Below are 6724 nucleotides of genomic sequence, written 5' to 3' on the forward strand. Positions count from 1 at the left end.
AACTCAAGCCCTTGCACTTGCAAGGTAGGCCACCGAACCACTGAGCTAAATCCCTGGCCCTAAAGGAAATTCTTGAAGGTGAAATGAAAGTGTAAAACTCACCACTAAAGGTAAGTTTATAGAGAAATTCAGAATATCTAATAGTGTAATGGTAGTGTTTTAAAAATATGTAATTCTGAGAGAACACTTTAATAGCAAAAAGCCTAGGAAATGTTACAATGTAAGATAACTTCTGCCCTTAGCTCTGTTTAGTTCAGAATTAACCCAAACTGGAGGCTTCTAGTCTCACTCAAAAGTTTTGTAAATGAAAAGAACCATTGTTCGCTTTGCTGACCAAACACACTTCCTTCCCCTTAGCTATAATAGATAACAATAAATCTTAAAGGTAACCTCCTCTAACAAAGAACTGCATCCGGGTTGAAATTCAACTGCCTCACCATCATGTTTTGAATATCAACAATGTGAACTGTGAAAATGCAATGTAACCAACTGAATGAGATCGAGGCTGTAAAACCTTATAAAAGGAGTTGAGCTGGGTGTGGTGGCACAAGCCTGTAATCCCAGCACTCAGGAGGCTGAGGCAGGAGGATCATTGTGAGTTCAAGACCAGCCTAGGCTACATAGTGAGTTCCAGGTCAGTCTTAACTACATAGTGAGACCCTGTCTCAAAAAACCAAAAAAAAAAAAAAAAAAAAAAAAAAAAAAAAAAAAAAACCCAGTGGGGATGGATCAGGGTACCACCATTGGATGTCATTGGTCCCCATCAATGCAGTATACTTTTGTTATTTTACTTCCATTCTGCTGCCTCTCTGTGTGTCACTTGCCAGTTCCTTCTGTAACAATTCCAGCATAAAATTTTAAAGGCAAAATTATTTAAATAGCTATAATTGTCAATGGAGACACAATTTAAAATATATATGCACCTATCAATAAATGCCCAAATAAAGAAAGAAAATGTGTTATAGTAATATATGTTGAGACTAAAAATGTTGATGATATATGTTATGGTTTAGAGCTAAATGTTCCCTAAAGTCTGACATTCAGAATTGGGGTCTGGTCAGAAGCGATGGATCACTGTGGGTCTGACATGAAAGGGTGTATTCTTGTGCCTAGTTTTTCTCCTTTTTCTCTCTGCTTCCTGGACACCTTTCAGTGAACAGCTTTCGTCTGCTATGCCATTCTGCCATTCCATCTCCTGTCTCACAGCCAGTCATCCATAGATGAACCCACTGAAAATGTGAGCCAAAATAAACCTCTCCCCCTTAATACCTTGCAAATGTCAGGTATTTTGTCCCAGCCACAGGTTACTAAGATAGAATTACAGCCCCATCCACAAGCTGCTTGGTTTTTAAGTGAGATAGTGTAAGACTCAAAGTCTCACTTCCACTCCATGGAGCGTGAACAGCCGCAAAGGCCTCCACAATGCTGGGTCCTAAAACCCAGCGAGGCTCCAGGAGCTTGACGGAGGTACAAGAGTCACCCAGGAAGGAACGCACCAGGCTAGATGGTAAACAGACCTTTATTAGTCTGGCCAGATGGCACTCTCAGAACCAAGTAGCTGGCTCAGAGAGGCACCAGCTCAGGGGTGAGGTCCTTTGTATAGGGAGGTTAAAAGGGGGGTTAACATTTTAAGCTTGCAGGCAGGGGACAAAGGTCTGCTGATTTGAGCTGGTGATCAGCGGTCATGTACTCAACAGTCACACACTGATGATTAACAGATACCTATAGGATGGTTCAAAGGCCACCAAGACATTCAGGATGAGCAAACAGTTCGACAATTAACTTGGGGTCTCTATATATGGTACAGATTTTATCTCATAGTCTAGAACCACTAATTTATGAGTTAATCATGATCCAGACTTCAAACAGTACAAGATTGCCTTACATTTCTGAGTCAGGGTTTGAACAAAGGTCAGGGCTATGGCTACAATGGGAGGGGGTTAGAGCACTGTCTCCTAGGCCCTTTGCCATTTAGCATGGGCTTGTAACTCAGGTCTTACATTCCCCACTGATTTTTGGGTCCAAATCAAATCTTTGATTTACTTATATCTAGTTTTAAGTCTTAACAAAGGAATAGATTGTAAAAACACAACAAGTTATTATAATACAAAGTCCCACTGCCAGCACACAGAGTAACAATTGCTTTAGCCATTTAAACAAGTCTCAACCTGTCTGTTTATTATGGATCTTTGTAGCCAAGTCTTTGATTTTTTTTTTATGTCCTGTTCTATTGTTGGCCCATTGTTTGTCAAATTGAAACAGCACATAAAGATCACATATTTTTATCTTTTGTAGACTTATAAACTCTTAATTTAAAAGCATAATAGCTCACAACAGTTTGACACAATATAATAATTCATATCTTAATTACAGTTCTCATTTTTCAGCCGTGCATGGACTTACCAGCTTCAGCTTCCAGTGTGGTGAGAGCAGGGCTTTGAGTGGGTTGTCTCCTGGAGTCAGAATCTGTGGAATTTTATTTTACTCTAGAGTGGTGGTAGCTGAGCTTCAGCTACCTTGACAGCTGTGGGAGTAACCATAAGTGCCTCATGTGGCCCTTTCTATATAGGTCATAAAGGGGTCCTTTTTAAATTTTTTTTAACATAAACTTGGTCCTGCAGTTTTATCAGATGGGCAGGAGTTAGCACAGGAAGGTCTTCTTTATTTTTAATTTACCCTTGAATATTTTGAAATATTTGCCCAATTTTAACAGCTGTGATTTTATATTGGATAAGCCCAGTTGAAATAATTTTTTAAAGTTTCTCAAGATACAGGGTGGCCTTCCAAACAAGACCCCATATGGGGGGAACCCAGTATGACTTGGGGTATCTCTTATTTAAAGAAGGCCAAAGGGAGTCAATCAACTCATAAACCTGTGTTATCTGACAATATTTACCTTAATGGTACAATTTATCATTTTTTTAACCTTACAAGAACTCTGAGGTCAATAAGCAGTATTACAGTTTAGCTAGATCTTGTATAACCTGTTACAAATGTTGGCCCATTGAAACCTTGGAATTTTTTAATAAAATCTTGCATATCTCTGAAGGCCTCTTTGTCTTTATAGGGAAGGCCTCAGGCCATCCAAGAAAGTATAAACCCATACTAACACATATTTATAACCTTTACAGGGGGTGGGTATAATCATCTAAAGTTTTTATTCAGTTGTCCTTTTGGCTTAACTGTCTACTTTAGCATTGCCATTTGCTATTGCATCTTTTTTTTTTATTATTATAGCTACTTTGTCAGATTTCCACATTGCCTCAAATAACCATATTATATCCTGTTTATTTTTAATAAGTTTTCCCTCTGCTGTGAGAAGACTACACTTTTATAGACCATGCCATAGATATACCAAGTGGCAAACAGGAATCTGCATAAACATTTATCCTCTTTTCTTTTGCCCATCAGAGAGCCTGTATGAGTGCCCATAGCTCTGCTCACTGAGCTGACCATCCAGTGGGGAGGGTTCCTGCTTGGACCACTTCATCTTGAGTCATATCTGCATAGTCAGCATAGTGTACCCCATTTTCCATGAAGCTGCTCTCATCCTTGAACAGGACGAAATCAGCCTCAGGCAGCGGGTCTTTCTGCAGATCTGGATGACTGGAAAACAATTGTCAGTGACCCTGAGGCAGTCATGGTCGGGGGCCAGGTTCTGAGGGCAAAAAGTAGCCAGGTTTAAGGTTTTAACTGGAGCAAAATATAGGTGGGGATTCTCACAGATGAGGGCCTGATATTATGTGACTCTATTATTTGAGAGCCATCAATGTCTTGCTATTTAATAGTTTTTAAAGGTGTGGGGAAACCAAATGATTTACTTTTCTTAATATTATCTGGTCAGCTTCCTCAATTAGCATTACTGCAGCTACCAGCACTTTATAAACAAGGGAACTATCTCTTCACAGCTGGATCTAAACTCTAAGATAAATATGTCACTGGCTAATTCTACAGGCCTACTCCTTCAATGAGCACCCCTAAAGCAGTATGATTTCTTTCAGTTAGGTGCAAGCTAAAAGGCTGGGTCAGATTTAGGATCCCTGATACAGGGGGCAGCAGAAAGAGTTAGTTTTAGCTGTTTAAATGCTGACTCCTGCTCTTTATTCCATAATAATTATGGTCTTTCTGGGCCCTTTAAAGATTTATACATATAGAGAATCTAGATCTTGTAAAAAAAAAAAACCTTTTATCTCAAAAATTCTCTCATTTGCTTTAAGTCCTTTTATCTCTAAGCAGCATAAACTTTATATCCTGCCTCCTGAAGCATCATTAATAGTCTGTCAATACCCTGTTTTTTATTTATTTAGTACATCTAAAAATTAATAATAATCATCATTTTATGTATGAAACTTTATGTCCTTTAATCTAATTAGGTATCAAAAGCATTTTTTAATAAACCTTTTTATAATTTTTTCTACAGAAAACGTCATATTTTGAAAATGACTATTATAAACATATCATAATAACATATTATGGTGGACCTGGCATCTTGGAGGCCTTTGGGCTGTTCAAGCTCTGTGGAGTGGAAGTAAGACCCTGGTCTTACAGGTTGGACAAGAAGAAGGAAGTCACCATTGCTGGCTGCTTGAATGAATACAAATATGTCTCACAACTTATTTTGTATGGTGAAAATGAAAACAGTGTCTTTGTAAATAGGGAAGGGTAGAGGGGGTGAAGGGAGGCAGAGGTATGGGGAAACAATGAGAACCAAGATCTGTCATGTAAAGTTACAAGATCCCAATGATGAATGTAACTGTTCTGTATACCTAAAAAGTACCAATAAACTCAATGAAAAAAAAAAAAAGATGGTGAAAGGATAATAGAAAAGTTAAGGATGCCAAAGAAAAAATCCCCCCAAATTAGAAAAAATTCCTGGGAGCCACTGGAGTATAAAATAGAGTAAAATAATTATTCCACTTGTAGGTGAGCAATATGCTAGGTAGACACTGCAATTCCAAAGGCAAAGCAGGTCTTTGTCTTTAGGGGACTCATAGTCTAAAACAAAATGAGCACTCAACAAGAATATCTTACTCACTGAACTAATCCAACAGGTAGACAGAAGCCTGCCTGGCTCACTTGCTAAGGTCTCTGCTTAGTCATCACCTCACCAGAAAGGACAAGTCTCCCCTGCATGTGCCCACTTGCCCACCACCCAAGACACAGGCTTCACATATAACAGGGACTCCAGCTCTCCCTTGCAGAAAATGGAAAGAGAGCAAGGGCCAGAAGGAAGGTGCAGAAGTGAACCAGAGAGCAGTGCGAGGAGGTATCATCACATCCACATGGTGGCCTGAAGCTTCTATGCCAGGGCAGGAGGAGGAACTCGCAGACATCCAGAGGAGGAGCCAAAGATGTTGACTAGAAAGACCAAACTCTGGGACATAAATGCCCCCATCACCTGCTGCCTGTGCCACAACAGTGACAGAGTGCCTGCATACATTCTGCAGGAGCTGCCTGGTGAAGTACCTGGAGAACAACACCTGCCCCACCTGCAGGATTGTAATCCACCAGAGTCACCCGCTGTAGTATATCGGTCATGACAGAACCATGCAGGACATTGTTTACAAGTTGGTGCCAGGCCTCCAGGAAGTGGAAATGAGGAAACAGAGGGAGTTCTATTACAAGTTGGGCATGGAGGTGCCAGACGACATCAAGGGGGAGGCATGCTCTGCAAAACAGCACTTGGGTCCCCAGAAACCAAAGCAGATGACAGTTCAAAGAAAGAGACAGCAGAAGAGAAACAGGAAGAAGACAATGACTACCACAGGAGTGATGAGCATCTCTGCCTGGAGTGCAACAGCAGCAAACTGCGGGGCCTGAAACGGAAGTGGATCCACTGCTCAGCCCAGGCATTGTGCTGCACCCAAAGAAGTTCATCGCTAAGTAGCTCAAACTTTCAGTCTTTCAATGAGCTGGACAATGAAGACATCTTGGGCAAGGAACACACCCTCAAGTTTGTGGTGGTCACACCGCGGAGATTCAAGAAGCCCCCACCCACCCGGCTACACTACAGACCCAGGATGGACTTGTTGTGAGCCTGCATGGCAGACTCGCACCTGCACCAGGCTGCACTCGGCCATCCATGGTGACTACGCCATAGAATGTTGCATCTGGGTGCCGTGCGGACCAGATTTCTAAATAGAGAATATTTATAACTTTTGTATAAAAGAATAGACACCCAACAAGACACTACCAGCACACATTTACAGAGGATGAAAACACTTCACAGTTTCATGGAGCCAAATGTGCCCATCTCTGCCTCTGGCCCACAGGCAGAGTAATGAGCACCTGTGACAGTTGTCCATGCCACCCTCCGGCACAGATGGCCCTAGCTTGCTTTCCAGGTTTTCCGAATCAGAGTTCAATTCAATTTAGTTCCTGGATTAGCTCTCATGATAAACCTCAAAAATACTTGTACTTTTATTGAGTCCTTCCTAAGTTATTGAAACATGTTTTCATGGTAAATGATATTTATGTTGCCTTTACTTTCCCGAAGACATAGAAGATACATAAAAAATTTTAATTTAAAAGCATACCAAAAGAGGCTTGCATAGTACCATGACTTAACCACAGTGGTTAAGTTCCCACTTGCACAGCACCGCTCAGGCCCAACCCAGACCCTTGTCACCCCAGACTTCACATCGAGGTTCTGGCACACTCAGGCAGGGCAGACTAGAGGTGGTTTTGCCAGCTAAGCGTTGGCCTGCAAAAATAGTTCTTGTTT

General features: G+C 41.1%; 1 pseudogene; it reads left to right on the forward strand.

Annotated features, from left to right (window-relative positions):
- The first annotated feature begins 4768 nt into the window (after positions 1–4768).
- Positions 4769–6205, forward strand: LOC104851797 (annotated as a pseudogene).
- The last annotated feature ends 519 nt before the right edge of the window (positions 6206–6724 follow it).

This window comes from Fukomys damarensis, unplaced genomic scaffold, assembly GCF_012274545.1.
Source record: "Fukomys damarensis isolate Sample0158 unplaced genomic scaffold, DMR_v1.0_HiC HiC_scaffold_17, whole genome shotgun sequence".
NCBI lineage: Eukaryota > Metazoa > Chordata > Mammalia > Rodentia > Bathyergidae > Fukomys > Fukomys damarensis.